The 16,345-nt window shown below is 40.3% G+C and overlaps 1 protein-coding gene across 3 annotated transcripts in view; it reads right to left on the reverse strand.

Annotated features, from left to right (window-relative positions):
• Window positions 1–3,652, reverse strand: part of TRAK1 (trafficking kinesin protein 1) — a 123,827-nt gene extending 120,175 nt beyond the window's left edge. For 2 of the 3 annotated variants that reach the window (XM_025189033.3, XM_014577911.3), the window contains exon 1: window positions 3,384–3,652. The gene's annotated coding sequence lies outside the window, so the exon portion shown is untranslated. Of the gene's footprint in view, window positions 1–2,018; window positions 2,243–3,383 lie in introns of all 3 variants that reach the window. The other variant, XM_014577913.4, reaches the window with a different exon arrangement.
• Between the last annotated feature and the right edge of the window lie 12,693 nt (window positions 3,653–16,345).

Here is a 16,345-nt window from a genome sequence, read left to right on the forward strand (position 1 = left end):
TCCTATGTTGGATGCAGCAGAAACTTGCTCGTTCTATACAGCTAATGCAAAAAAAAAAAAAAAAAAAAAAAAAAAAAAAAAAAACCCAACAATTTTATAGCAGCAATAAACAAACCAGATTTGGTAGAGGATAAAGCAAGTCTTCACCACAGGAAATCCAAAAAGAATGCTATGTCTAAAAAAAAACCTCATGGTGGGAAACCAAACATTGACCTCAACTTCTAAGAGAACTTCATTAAAAGAAAAAATGCTTTTCCTTCTGTGGATCATTATCAAGAATATATCTATGTTTGTGACAAAACAGGAGTGCTTTGGCATGCAGTCATAAAAAGGAGGATTTATAATCTCATTGTCCCCTGGGGGAACATTCTGAAAGAACATATCACAAGAGCTATTCTTCTGCAACATGCTTGGAACAGATATGATATGTATGTGATGGGCCCCTACCAAGGCTTTCATAAAAATATACTTATGAATATGAATATGACACAAATCAAACATGCTTTATGCAAAATATACCTTGTAAGGTATCATTTAAACATTTATAATCTGCTGAACGTGTATATTCAATTTGTGCCCATGTACCATTCCTGTATTTGAAGTTAGAAACATGAAGTATTACCCTGTTTTAATAATCTAGACATGGTAAATGAGGGCTGTTGATACTACACAAGGAATTTCATGGCCTGGTACTTGGGACAATGATCTGTGAATAGTCTTATTTTTCCAGCAAGCCTGGACTATGGTTGCTCCTGCCAAGACAGTTGGTCAGGTCACCTGATGCTGGAAACCATTTTGGATGCTGTACTTCTCCACTAGAAGTGTGAAAAAGTTTAAAATGAATACAAAGGATTCCTGCCTTTGGCAAAAGAGACAAAGATGGGAAACCAAACAATAGGGAGGCATCCAGATAACAAGACACCCTTGTTTACCATTTAAGATGTCTGTTGAAAACTGGAACTCAATGTTAAGACTGACTGGGTCCAGACTCAGAAAGCTCCTCAATCTGTGAAAGAAGCTGACTGAAAGAACTTTAGCATGAGATTTTACATATAACAAGTTTCTTGGTGTATTAAACTTTGCTGGCATGTTTTGTTTTATTTTGCTTAGTAACTGTAATTACTGGTAGCCACTTAAATTCTATTTTTCATTCTTAATAAAATCACTTTTGTTTATTAATAAAACTAGTGTAAATAACTGTTACCCGTGGGAGGGGGGCAGCTGTGCATATCTCTCTTTCATTGATAAAGAGGGAAAACATTTTATGAGTTTGCTCTGTATAAAACTCTAGAGAAGATTGGAGGGTCTGGCTCAATAGACTAAGGTGGTGGGGCAACCCAGGGGACAGGTAATCTGGCTCAGTGGTATCTCAGTGGTATTTCAGCACATCATCTGTGTTATTACAAGAATTCTGCAGTAACTCCATGTTTTTGTAATGTTCCTAGTCTATCTGTTAAGTTTCAATGCAGCATAAATGCTTGGGCAACTGTAGTCAAGCTTAGAGACCATCTTATGAATACCTCCATGACCCAGAACATCAATGGTAGGGAAAACAACAATAGTATTACGCCAATTCTGAGATGAACAGGTTGGCTTCTCACTCAGTGCAACTGGCAGTCATGGCTATTGCAGTTCATACTTAGGAAGCTAGGGACTTTTTGAAGGGTCAGAAATCTGCTCTTGGAAAATTCTATGGAGGACTCAAACATACAATTATGGAATTGAGCAGTTGTATCAATTATCTTGTGAGTTCAAAGAGTTGCAGGCTTTCATTTTTTAAATAAATAGGTTTAAATTGTAACATGAATCAAATTAAAAGGATACAGAAGGTCATGATGGCAGGGACTATTGGTGGAAAACTAGTTGAAGACCCTCATCACATTTACTCCTTTTAGGAAAAAGGGAAAGGATACTCCAAGTGCACTGGAAACAGGTAGTTGCTTCAACTAATTTAGTATATAGCTGTGCAAATCTAGATTACTTAATTTCATCTGAAAAAATATTAGAGAGTTACATACTTTATAGCTTCTGTAGGTCAAACTCTCTGCACACACCAGGGGCTCCGTGTATCCCTCCATTCTGCCCCACAAGCTGTGTGTGTCCCCATTTCCGCATGCCTCACTATCGTTCTTCATTTCTTTCTTGCAGGGTGTCAACATTTTTAAACTCTATTCAGAGTATGGGCAAAACTGAGTTGGGCGAGTGTGTTTTGATGGAAGGTGGCATCCACAGGTTCTTTGATCTATAGACAATTACAAAGGTGGTTGAAACTAAGGATGCAAATTGATAACCAATTAACTAGTTACCTGGGAAACATCACTCTTAACAAATGATGCCTACCAGGTAACTGTTAACCGGGAGCAGACCCCTGCCCGCAGCAGGCAGAGGGCTGCTCCAGCCCCACAGTTAACTAATTAAATAAGATTTTACATCCCTAGTTGAAAATGCTGGGTCTGCAACCAGATGACATGACCACTGTGTGCCCCCTATTCTTCCTTTCTGCCTTTCCAATTTTCATCCAAATCAACAGGGTTCTCCCCATTGATGCCTAGAACAGTCTCTGAAACATTGGAAGTAGTACTGAGATTTGGCATTCAGTTATCACATTGTATCCAAAACAGAGAAATACCATTATGTTGAACATAAAAGCCTCATGAGCTTTGCCAATGAAGGGTTGGGAATGGAAACTTTTTATCACTTAATATCCATATCATCGATTAAGTTCAGTTACAGTAACAATTAATATACAAGGAACAAATGGCATAACTGGTTCTTTGAAATGCAGGCTTTATGGGAAGATGTATTATCTCTTGCAGTTCCAGAGCTAGCACAATAAAGACCGAAAGAGAGCAGAACTTCCCTCTGGTTGCTGTTTTGAGACACAAACAATAGCCACAGCACTGGTCACTCTGCAACTTCCTCTCTCATTTGATAATCATTAGAGCTGTCTCACTAACCAGAGAGCCAAGTTAGTTACGTTATTAATTGTAAGTATTTCCATAATTTCCAGTAATTAAATTTTGTTGAACTACAATATTTTAATTGCTCATTTCCAGTTTTATTTTTAATCTTGAGCTCCAAATTGCCTTTTAAATTTTATTTTTCTATGATAACTACAGTATTCTAATTATACAGTTATAAATTAATGGCCTATTTGCAAAAAGCTTTATTCTTTTGTAGTGTTGTGACTGGGAATTCATTTAACACTCAAGTCTTCCACACTATATCCCAGACCCCCCCACACAAAAAAAATTTTTTTAGAACAGTCACTGATTCACTATGCTTGAAAATGCTGTCACCAATTGCTTCATAGAGGAAAACAAAACTTAGCTATTGTGTACCTATCTCAAGAAAGAAGTAGAATAATTTAGCTTGTTTCATACCAGTAATGGTGCAGGCATCTCTGTATTCTCTGGAGTTTGGCACATCATCTTCCACTGCTTCACTTACATAGTGCTCTTCATGGATGCCTGTGTCACAGGCTAGGACTGCATGGTTCGTTGGCTCTGAAGGGGGCACAGTGGCAGCCAAAGTGCAGTCGTGCAAAGCTGTGGCGTCCAGCTTGGCAGGTTTCACAGGGATGTGCAAACTGCCATCAGGGGGGCCAGTGCTGGAGACTGGGTCTGGCAAGCAGAAACACAACCCTGTCTCTTTCTAGTGCTGGCTTCCTTGAGAGTTCTGCAAAACACACAAGAGCGGCACATAATAAGTTCAGGCAGTTCCAACCAAATTAGTCAAAACAGATATATTAAATATTCTATTCATGCCCTGATAAAATCAGCAAATATTACAAGACAAATACCCCACACGGACCAGCTGCCACACTTAGTACATTATTTAATGAGTTTCTCCATAGGGGTGTTAGGCCAGTAAATGCCAATATTTGACATCGTACGATAAACAGTCAGATTCTCTTTTTTTGTCAAATCCTTCCTAGAGTTAATATAATCCAGCCACCTAAGAACATGCAGTGATGAACATGCTAGAATATTACCATCATCCCTCCACCCTAACCAGTGGAGGATACTATATTATTCAGTTTGTATTCTGAAATAGGGACACTTCTACAAGACAAAGTAAAATCCTGACATCAGAGAAGATCAAGTTAGAGGAGAGAGTTAAGAGACTGAATGTGAGCAGGAAAAGCAGCTTGGGATCAGATTGCAAACAGAGGACTTGACTGGGATGCAGAGTGAAATGATCTCAAGATTATTATTTTCAGGGAGTCAACAGTAGAAACTATGGATGGGCAAACAGGCTCCCAGCTCCCGCCAGCTCTGAGACCTCTGCAGAGCTCCATTATAAATGTAGTAAGAGTCTTCCGGCTTTTAACCTGGTTCCTACTTCCCACCCCCATTTGCTGATTCCGACAGAGGCAGCAAAGGGTGGGAGCAAGAAGCGATTCAACTACTTAAGCTTAGGCTTATCGGGTAGTTGACTACTCGAGTACAGTGTTCTCTCTAAGATGTGTGCCTGCACGGCCGTGCATAAAAACTTCTCCGCCTGCCCACCTACTTCACAGAGTTGTGCAACAGCACTCACTTTCCTGCTGGATTTGGAAGGTAAGTGACATGGCTGCTCCCACTGCTGTGGCTGCATGGCGGATGGGAATGGGGACAGTCCCGGAAACGCTGTATTTGGAACTGGCTGTTCCAGGAGACGCCAGGATGGAGGCCGCATGTCTGGTGGGGAGCTGCCACCGGAGTTTGCAGCCACATGGCGGACAGACAGGTTACTGCCGCCAGGGTTTGGGGTCGCGAGCAGGAGGGAGAGCAGGCAGGCAGCTGCCACTGGGGTGTGGAGCCATGTGGGAGAAGGGTGCTGCCACTGGGGTTTGGGGCCCATGCAAATCCAGCCCATGGGGTTTGAAGCGCAAGCAAAATGCAGCAGTATTTCAAAGGGGCAGTGCTGTGAAGTCTAGGGTCAACTGGGGAGTCCCCAGCTGATCCTGGGCTCGGTGTGGTGCTGCCCCTTTGAAACACTGCTGCGACATTTCAAAGAGGCAGCACCGTGGAGCCCGAGATCAGCTGTTTGGCACTGCTCAGGATCAGCTGTGTGGCGCTGCTAGCATTTAAAAGGGGCAGTGCCACACCCTATCGACTAATCAGATAGTCGATGCAAAAATGCATTGACTATTTGATTAGTAACCTTAACCTTACTTAACCTTAGTGGCTGATCCAAGGCCAGGACTGTGTGGCTCAAACACTGGAAGGAGGGGAGGGAGAAAAGACAGAATCAGATATAGTGGGAGCAAAATCAGCATTTCTTCAGGATTGAATGGGACTGCAAGGGCTATGTGTGGCTGACTCTGAATGCTGCGAGCCCAAATTGGGGAGGGGTATTTCATGTGCTGTCTGTCCTGAAAATAGGTAGCTCCATTTTCTGGTTTCCAGCCAATGGGAGTGTCAAAATTTTGCTGAGGGCAGGGATAGCACGCAAAACCTTTCCCCTTTTCGCCCTGGTCTTGCAGTGTTTAGAGGGCTTCTCTGAGCACAGAGTGAAGGCGGGGCAGGCAGGGAACCAGATCTGGCAGCTTGGCAGGACGGATGACCACCCAAGGGCCATTTTCTGGCTCTAAGCTTATGGTTTAATGTTGCGGTCCACAGAGCATTTCCAGACAAGTAGAGGGGACTGGAGTATCACAGTACACACAGCAACATCCTAGACTCAAGTTCCAATATTTTATAGTCTTTCACATATGCGCTCTTCTCAGACAAGTCTGTATTTTTCAACAGGGATGAGTATTAAGGCCCAAAACCCCAGATCTGCACAATTCACAGCCACCTTTAAATCAAGAGATACAGGCAGCCTGACAGTCTTAGTTCTAAAAATGTCTCATACTTTTTCATGATGATTTGCGCCTTCTGGCATTTTGTCAAGGCTGAGTATCCTGAAATTTTCAGAGGGGTAGCCATGTTAGTCTGTTTCAGCAAAAACAACGAGTCCTGTGGCACCTTAGAAGACTAAGAAATTCATTTGGACATATGAAAGCTTATGCTCAAATACATGTGTGTGTTTGTCTTTAAGGTGCCACAGGACTCCTCTGTTGTTTTAACATGAAAATGACTCTGAGGTTCAAAAAGGCACAAAGCTGAAATTGCACTCCCTTTCCACTACAATCACCATAGGACAATAATTTTTCTGTATGTTCAAGTGATAAATTTATCACCGCATATTCTTCAATATAGCAACCACAGAAAAATCCCCTGTGAAAGTGTTAGCAGAAAGCTCCTGGCTCTTATGCAGAGTATCCTTTATTATATAGCTATCAATGCATGCAGCTTTGTGTCATTTGTACGGATTATTTTTGAACTTGTCCCCTTCCAAGTTGCTGCACTGAAATAATCAAAGAGAGAGAGACAGCTGCTGTTATACATTTTTCATGTAGGTGAAAATTAGAATGTGGCACAATCTCCATTGCTTCTTTGCAATTCACATAGAAGAATCTCAAAACACAGCAAGGAAACACACTGGAAACATACTGACTGAGTAACTAAAAAGCTTTGTATGTCTCCATTTCCTCATGATCTCTATCATACATTCATGAATCATATTTGTAACAGAAAACTCAATTGAGTAAAGTTCACTCTTTGTTCACAGGAACAGTAATGTCTGGGGAGACATCTAGCAACAGCAATCTTTATTCCCCACTCCTCCTTCCCCCACTTTTATGAATCCTTCCTTTTATAATTATAAGGAGTGAGGAACCTCTCAGGCATGGCTTGTAAGCGTTGTGTGTCCCTAAATTACACCTCCAGTGATCAAAGACATGTGAGTTTTGAACAGATGAGACATTTTGTATTTACAAGGGTCATAGATACTAATATAGTACCTGATGTGAATAAAATATTTCTTGGTGTTCCTTTCTCGGTGATTTTTTTTCCAAACCCCACTCCCACATACTCACAATCACAGAAACATTTGCAAACAATAACCAGAAGGTAATACTGAAAGTTTCATTACCTTTGGCAACCAGCCAACACAAGTCTTTCTGTTCATCTGTACACCACCTAGGTCACAGCAATAAGATCACTTCAATTCTCTCCACTCCAAGCAGTCTCAGATATGAAAAAAGCTCCACTTATGTCACAAGCCACCCACAAACAGAATTTAGTCATAAATTTTGTTAACTACTGGAAGAATATATTGAGATTTCACTTCTGTAGCTACATTAACTCTGTGGTGAGGGATAAGCTAGTTTTGGCAATGATAAAGGTGGGTGGATAATTCACAATAGATAGGGTCAACACCTTTCATCTTTTTATTTGTACTTGAAAACTGTTTGCATGTAAATCACAATTTTTTGAATCTGATACTCAAAATGATTCACCAAGTAATTAGTGGTCTGGGGAAACTCATTTGCAGGAAATTTGTTACAAGTATGATTTATTCAAAATTTGAGATAGGTCACTGGGTCACATGATTGGTTACCAGTCACACAAGGTGACAGTGTAAAACTCTTTCCAGGGTAGTAAAAGTCAATATTTTTGCACAAGGGAAAGCATTCCAGGGAGCTCCTCTTTTACATGACAAAAGACCTGGTCCTTTTTCTCACTAATTAGCATAGTTTAAAATGTATTCTTTCCTGAAAAGGACCCCTCATAAATGTGTCTTCTTTTTAGGACTGGGATATATTTGAAAGTTTAATCAACAAATACTTCACAATACGATCAGATGGGGACAAAAATGGGGTATGGATCATCACACTCATTACCCAACCTGGCCCAGGGAAGCTAATGCTCCAACCACTGGACCAAGTTTGGTGACAAATTTTGGTCACAGGCCACCTGTGCATATGATGAGACACAAAAATCAGTTACAATCCAGTGTTCCCTCTAAGCTTGCACTTGGGCAACAACTCAGGAGAGATGCAAATGCCATACAGCGGATTGAGCCAGCAGCTGTGTTTCTATTGGTGGTACACATCCACACATGCCTTGGTGCACAAAACATTTATTCCACACATGGATGGGAAAAATTAGAGGAAACATTGTTACTACTCCCATTAGATGCACACAGACAACTTGGCTGACAGAGAGGCAGCTGGACTATATTGCATCTTGAGCATGAGGAGAACAATTGTTTAAATTGAAAGAAAGCAGAGCTGAATAGGGATTACTAAAAGCAAAATCTGTCCTCAAATTATAGGTAGAGGTGTCTGTGAAATAAAAACAAAAACAAACCAACCAAATAAACCAAACAGTATTTGCAAGACTAGCAGGTTTGTTTGTTTTTTTTAATTTGGAAGCCAAGCACACCTTATGCAGAAATCTCAGAGTCAGTAAATGTAACTCCACTTAATCATTTTTACAGTGCCACTCTTCATTGCATGAACACATTTTTGTACTATGGCGTATTACAAAATACAGTAGTGTTGCAAACAGGACCCGGGCAAGTGTTGTAAAAAGGATTTTATCACACCTCTCTCTGTACTTAGAGCACAGAAAGGCCCTTACCATTTTGGGCACTATCCTTCTTCTATACAGGAGTTCAAATCTTTTGCACAAAAATGGATTTGCATGGATTTGCAACTGACAAACTACTTTCAATCAATGTTTTTATTAACTAAGCAACCAGTCAAACAAAAGAGCTCACGCAAAAAGAGTAAGAAACATTAATATAATTAAATGAAATCTCTCCTGACCTTTTGTTCCCCATCCAATAGAAACTACACCATACTGGAAACAATTACATGAATATGGTGGATTCTTTGCTTGGCTAATTTAAGCTAATAACTATGTGCTTCCCCTTTACTTACAAAACAGGGGATCATGTGTGTCACAGCCACAGGTTCTAGACTACCATAATTTCATTTACTTGTTCAGAAGTTGCTCTGACCCTTAAAATCATAAGAGGCACTTGACATTAATGTAAAGCTCCAAATTCGTAAAACTTCCCCCTCTCCCCCCAGTGAATGTACTACCCCTCCCCCCAGTGAACGTACTACAATTGTATAACGCTTATATTGTACACACAATTCCTTCTATATTATGTACAAAATATAGACTGGGATCTGCAGACACTGGGGTCTCATTTGTATGAGGGAACTCCAAGGAGTTTGAGGGTCCTGTTGATCTACTCCTCCCTCCCTCCCTCGCAGTACCTCCTGCGGCTCACAGTACAGGGCTAAGCTCCCGGAAGCAGTCAGACTTGTAGTCCCTGGGCTCATGGGTGATCAGGGAGGCTCCATGTGCTGCTACTGTCTGAGTGCCAGCTCTGCAGCTCCCACTGGCCAGGAACCCTGTATCCTCAGCCGAAGCCCTCACTTTTCTCACACCCCAACCCTGTACCCCCCCTTGAGAGAGCATAGAGGAAAGCGAGTGACAGAGGGAGGGGCATGGAGCAACTGGGGGCAGGGTTTCAGAGAAGAGGTAGAGTAAGGGAGGTCCCTTAATTTTATTACAAAATAGGGGTCCTTGAGGTTGCTAAAATAGATTATATAAAGTAATCTAACAGGTTCCTAGGAACAGTAACTGATTTAATCCCCGAATACAGCATGGTTTAATTTTAATAACCGTATCCTATGTATGTTCACTAGGTGCGCGTGCACACACACATGCGCGCGCGCGCGCGCACACACACACACACACGTACGTCTATAGCTCCCGTTGGCTGGAAACAGCAAACCACAGCCAATGGCAGCTGCAAGGTTCCGTGGCTATGGACACATTAAATAAAGCAGTATCATCCCACCAGCAGCTTTCCCTGGAGGCCCTGCCATCCAAGTTTGAATAATTCTACGGTAGAGAACTGAGCTAAATATCCATCATCACAATCTCATTATTACATTTTCTTATAACATTTACTCAGTACCATTCACAGACCTTTAAAAGACAGAAACTGAAAAAGGCAGTAAATCAAGTTAATCAAACCTACAATGTCTATTGACTTTGCCTGTGGCGTTTGTTTTCTTTTAAGTCACCCTATCACAAATAAAGGCATCACAACTTCTCAAGGAACGAGGCCCAATGCAAGAAGCAACAAGTCAGGGAAAAGTGATGTTTCATCTATAGTAAATGAAGTGAAGATGGTCTTGATATCAAGGCCTGAATGTTTTATTTGCTTAACAAAAATTATATTACTTAGTTTGAACAGAATTACTTTATACAACGGGGAATTTCAGTTTGATTACTGTCATCATTTGCTGGTCACCGTAAGAAGTGGACTGTGCCCACGAAATCTCACGATACCATCTACATGTTTTGTTAGTCTTTAAAGTGCTAGCAGATTATTTGTTGTTTTTTAATTTTAAAATAGTTAAATAAAGTTTTAAAGCACTTTTAAACAAATAGATTGGGGAGTTTCAGTTAAATTAACAAAATTTGTTTTAAGTGTTTAGAAAGTTTAAGAAAAAAAAAGATGACATGATAAATAAATGCCAGCCAAAAACCTTAGTTTGTCAATTTTTTAAATATAGCACAATTCCAAAATTATGACAACTCGATGAATAATCATCATGGAAATTCACAAGAATTCTGGTGGCATTTGTCAAAATAAAAAATTAACATTAAAAATCATCTTCATCTGAATGTAGTGATGTTCAGCATCTTACTGTTTTATATTATGATGTCCTAGCTCAGAGTGTCACTTAAGCACATGTGCAGCTTTTAGCCTAAGAGTCATCCCACTCACTGGGACTTCTAACATGCTAAGGAAGAAATGCTCAAATTGTCAAAATATATTCCAGATTTAATTTTTCTGTGCTAGAGCCAAACCGTTACATTTAAAACTAACATGATTATGTAGGATTGTCAATAATTTATTGCATATGAAACTTCCCCCTCTAATATTTAAAGTTTCTCTATAAATTTAAATGTATTAATCTTTCATGGGTTGAGGATAATTTAACAGTGTCCAAATGGATTCCTTTGAACTTTGATAAAGAACTGTTGCACTGCAGCTGCCTAGTTTTGAACCATAAAATACCCAAGAACTATCAACTCTTAAAACAGAATGGCTGTAATGAAAACGCACGTTATTTGTAGCTTCTTATAGAGAAAACTTAATTCCACAGAAGCATCATCCCTATACTTCCCTCAGGGACATCCTATATTATAAAATATATACATCCATATATATTCCTTCAAAGTCCAATAACGTCTTAAAATCAGTTCATTGCAATGACTCAAAAAAAAACTGAATTCTGGTTTTTCTTCATTAAAAAAAACCTAAAAATAGCATTTTTAGTAATAGCCGAGTGCTCTGTATCCCTAACTGACTTCACAATGTTCACCCATTTTACTCACATCATAACAGCAGTTGGAGTCCATCAGTGCATTTTCTTTTATCAAGCTGAGGGAATACTAATATTGAACAATGTGAAGGACCGCCACCTCTTCAACGCACCAGCCAAGCATTTTAGCTGTGCAGCTCTTTAGCTCCACTAGCACACGGCAGTAAGAATCAAAGAATGGAAACTGAACCCAAGGCTGCAGAGTACAACTAAAATCATTCTTTTAAAGGGCTGTCTCTAAGAAAACATCTTGAGATCAGTCGGTCAATCTGAGTTTCAGTTTTTTTTAATTTGCAGTTTTTATTGCATCTTATACCATAATACATACAAGTCACTTCTGTATTCCATAGGAATACAAGATGAACCTTTTCTACAGCCAGAACTAAAAGAAACTCCGCATTACTGGCCTTGGCACAAATATCACACACACAGCATTTCTTCCTGGAAGCACAAAGAAAAGACTGTGATGTACCTATCATAAGGATGCTTTGTTGTCTTGCTCTCCTGTTTTATTAAGTATTAGACAATTTTTGGAAAAAAATTGGTTTCGATTTAAGGATTCTGGATTCTTTCCAGATATGGTGTAAGATATGTGTGTGAAGCTGGAAGGAACTTAAAACTTTAATATCTGTAAGGGAAGGGATTCCTGTATCTTCAAAAATACATATTGGAGAGAAAGTAATCACTTTAGCTACTGATAGTCTCAGTTCTACTCATGTCAAGGTAAGTCGACCAAACAATCTTAAGCACTGGGAAACACTGATCAGGAGTAGCAGTCAAGAAGTGGAAAATGGGAAAGTGAATTGAAGACAAGGGGAGATGGTGCAAACAGCATGAATAAACATGCCACAAAAGGAGAGAGCTCATTGAAGTGAGAGGCACCTGAAGCGTATAGCAGAACACTTATAAAAGAAAGAGAAAATAGGGGTTCAGGGCAGGGAAAACTTACGTGTGGAGGAAGCAAGAGCTAGGAGAGGAAGGAGGTAAGACAGTAGGGGGAAAAGGATAGCCTCAGCGGAGTGTGAGATGCAGCAGCATGGAGCCTGTCACAGGAAAAAAATGTCCAGTGTCAACTGCCCTGACAAAATTGCCTTAAATAATAATAGGGGCTGGGATATATAGAAAGGCAAGGAGCAAAGATGAGTTTGTGATGTGCAGTAGATTCTCTGTCACAGGTATAATTCTAGCGTCTCCTATATTAAAGAAGTGACATCAATTTAAAAAAAAATCCAAAACACATTTCTGTCTGAAAAGTTTGCTCCCAATATCCTTACACAATTTCAAAAAGGCTTATTTGCCCTGGTTTTTATTATTTTTATTTTTAGAATCCTGCAAATCCATGAATATCCAGGATTAAATTTTGAGGATACTGGAGTGGATGTGGATATTGAATAAAAAGGGCTCCACTCAGATGCTTATCCCGCTCCACACTGCCTGGTGCTCACCAGGGAGCATGGTCAGGATGCTCCTTCAGAGGAGCATGCCCTGGGAACAAATGCTTGTACCTCTTGGCTTGGACCCTGCTCCCCAGAAAGCACCTGGTGGGGCGCCAGGGCAGAACAAGCACTCTAAGGGCATCCACCTACTGCTTGCTGAGGTGCAGATATAAAAGGCCTGGAGTGGATTGCTGATGGGATGCATATTGTTTCCAGCGGATGCAGATCGAATGCAGATTCACATTTTTATATCTGCGCAGGACACTATTTACTTTGTAGCGTAGAGAGCACTGCATGCTTCGTCAATTTCCCCCTCTAGCATTAATTGGTGGACTGTATCATTCAGGCTGTGAACACCTCCAGGTACCACCCCATGGGGAGGCATGCATATACTGGTTCAAACTGGATTTTCAGAGACCAACACAGAAAGCAGATCTGGTATAAAAAGGTTGAATTTAAACAGTCCAGACACAGCACTGACTTTTGCAGAAGGGTTGGGAATATTGTGGCCGCCTAGGACTCTGTAAGATTGATATAGGACTATGCTTTTAGCATGGGATCAGAACTGTTTGTATTTTAGGTTTTCATTGCAACAGTCTGACCTTTTGAGTAAATATATTTTTGTGCTGTGAAGGCTGACTGATAAGGTAACTGGATACACTTTTGCAGCCTACTGGGGAAAATCTGAGGTGTGCAGAAACTACAAACCTTTGCCCCGTATCTGGAAAGAGACATGCAGATCTCTCCCTGAAAGGTGACAGCTGGGAAGCTGAAATCTTAAGTGAGTGTCCTCAAGGTAGACCAGGATGAGGGTTAACCTTAAAACTGACAAACCCCACAACAATTAGAGGGGCTTAGGACACAGTGGCACTTGCCATCATCTAATGAGGTTTACTTTAAGGTCAAAGTATGGTATCTCTAGTAACATTGAACAAACAGTATGTTCCATGAGTAACCCTTCTGAAATAACTGGAACTTTTTAGAGCAGTAAACTAAATATTCAGCTTGAATAAAAGTTGCATCGTTAAGCCCTGGAACTGCAGCAGTCATGGAGAGGCACTTTGCACCTGGCCCTAAGCTGCTGCAGTGAAAGAGGGCCAGGGTAGACCTCTCTACCCCGAGCAGCCTGTATACTGAACTCCTCATCCCAAACCCCACCCCAGAGCAATGATTTAAATAAAACATGCACACTTTCATTACATTTTCCAAAAAACAAAATTTGAGTTAAGGATTCGAGCAAATCCAGGTAAATCTTCTAACACAGTAAATAAATGTCTTGCTTAACAGATACTGAACAATTCTTATATCAAATGTACTGCAGTAAAGGACTGAAAATGAAAAATCAATTGGAAAAACGTACTATTTGTTGGTCTGACTAAACCAGTTCATCTTTTTTACTCACTAAAGATTTCATGCTCCAGTTTTTCATTTATAAAGATGACACTGGATATGTGAAGGCAGATAAAAACAATCCTAGGGAAACTGCAAGCGACACAATGAATCATTTACATGAAATGTACGGGGAAAAGCTAAAAATAGCAACTGTATGAAGTGAGCAGAGAAGGGATTCCTTCAAAGAACAGTGATTTACTGGTAGTTGCCTGTGCTGAGCTTAAATAGTACAAAGTCACCTACAATGTGAGACTTTGATTCTCATTTCTTGACGGTTGCACTTGTGATTCTCTCAACCTCATTTTAACTGCTATACGAACAAAGATGTTGAGTTGTGCTTTTTCCAAAAATTATTAAATAATGCATGCAAAGACATCTCTAATTCTAAAGAATAAAATCTACACAGTAAAGATAAAGGGGAGAAAAAAGGAGAAGCTCATCTCTCCCTCACGTCCTGACACCAGTGAAATGCAGCATTATGTTGGTGCATCAGCATACAGCATTTCCTCTTCCTCTCAAAACAGGGACAATGGAAACACCCTACAAGACAAACTCTTCACATAACCTTCACAGCTGAGTGCATACAAATGAGCTCTCAGAGAGCTTTATGTAACACTGTCCCACACACTAAAACTCCTTGCAGCAAATGTTATGAGTCTATAAATAATTTCTTCTCATGTAAGACTCACATTATATTAACAACTTATGAAGCTCTCCTTTTGTTTCACCTTAACCACAATCTATTTTTACCCTAGATACCTACCAGAGAATTAAAAAAATTAGAACAGTTAAAAGCTGGTCCACTGCCATTTTAGTATTGCACTCTATTGCAATGGAAGTTAGACATATCATGTAACCATTTCCAACACACAGAAAATTTCATCCTAACCACAGATGCCAAGACACTAGGGGGTATGTCTACACTTCATCCCTCTTCCGAGAGAGGAATGCAAATGCAGACACCCGACACTGCAAGTGAAGCGGAGATTTAAATATCCCGCGCTTCATTTGCGTAATCACCTTATGATGCTATTTCGAAATAGTGCTATTTTGAGAGAAAAACGGGGTTACTTCGAGATAAAAACCCCTTCCCCCGAAATAACCCTTACTCATTTTTTAGGGTTATTTCGAGGGAAGGGGTTTTATCTTGAAATAACCCCGGTTTTTCCCTCTCAAAATAGCACCATAATGCTTCCTTCGGAAGAGGAATGAAATGTAGACATACCCTAGGAGTGTGAACTATGGCTACAGTAAGAACAGAACATGGAACAGACAAAAAAACTCCTTAAATTACAGTATGCTCCCCTTTAAGCTATGCAGAGTGTACGTCTGGAAGGAGTGGGAGTATATGCATACCAACACAACACAGAAGAACAAAAATGTTTGTATACACAGGGCACAAGCTAGCATATACTAAAGTCAAATTAAGGAATTTGATTGGCTTCACTGGATGTCAGATCAGGACCTCAAGTATACATGCAATCATACAACTTCCCAAAGTCCAAATAGCTAAATATCTGGAGCTGAAAAATGCATTTCATAGATTCATACATTCAAAGGCTAGAAAGGCCCCTTGTGATCAGATAGTTTGATCTTCTGAATAACAGAGGCCTAACCCCCCACCTCCAAATATCTGCTCTAACAATTAATTTAGAAAAACACCTAATCTTTATTTTAAAATGATCCGTGATGGAGATTCTACCATGATACTTGGTAAATTGTTCCAATCTTTTATTATCCTCACTGTTAAAAATGTGCATCTTATTTCCAGTCTGCATGTCTCTAGCTTCAATTTACAGCCATTGGGTCATGTTATAGCATTCTCTGCCAGAACGAAGAGCCCAATATTAAGTATTTGCTCTCCATATAGGTTCTTATAGGGCAGTGGTTCACACACAGATCTTCCAGGTGGTATGTCAACTCATCTAAAAGGAGTGGGAGAAGACCTTCCTACCAGAGTAAGAGCTTCACTTCTTACCAAACATCCGTGGGGGAAGCAGGGGTGTGGAGCACCCGTGTTTCACTTGAAAAGTTTGCTGGTGCTGTCAAAAGGAAGATAAAGTTTCTTGAGATTCCTTCTTGAGAATCCAGAGCTGTGTTGCACTGTTGGGGTATGTGGGGATTTGCATTCATGGGGCTTTTGAACACACAAAGACCTGCGGTAATTGACCAATTAAATCAAGATGCTGCTTTGCTGTCTGTCACAGTAGTGGGCACAGAAAATTTTGAAGTTCATGTGGGTGCAGGAACTGCGTCCGAGCTCTGCTTCCCTACATGCAGATCC

Source organism: Pelodiscus sinensis, chromosome 2 (genome assembly GCF_052426305.1).
Source record: "Pelodiscus sinensis isolate ZL-2025 chromosome 2, ASM5242630v1, whole genome shotgun sequence".
Lineage (NCBI taxonomy): Eukaryota > Metazoa > Chordata > Testudines > Trionychidae > Pelodiscus > Pelodiscus sinensis.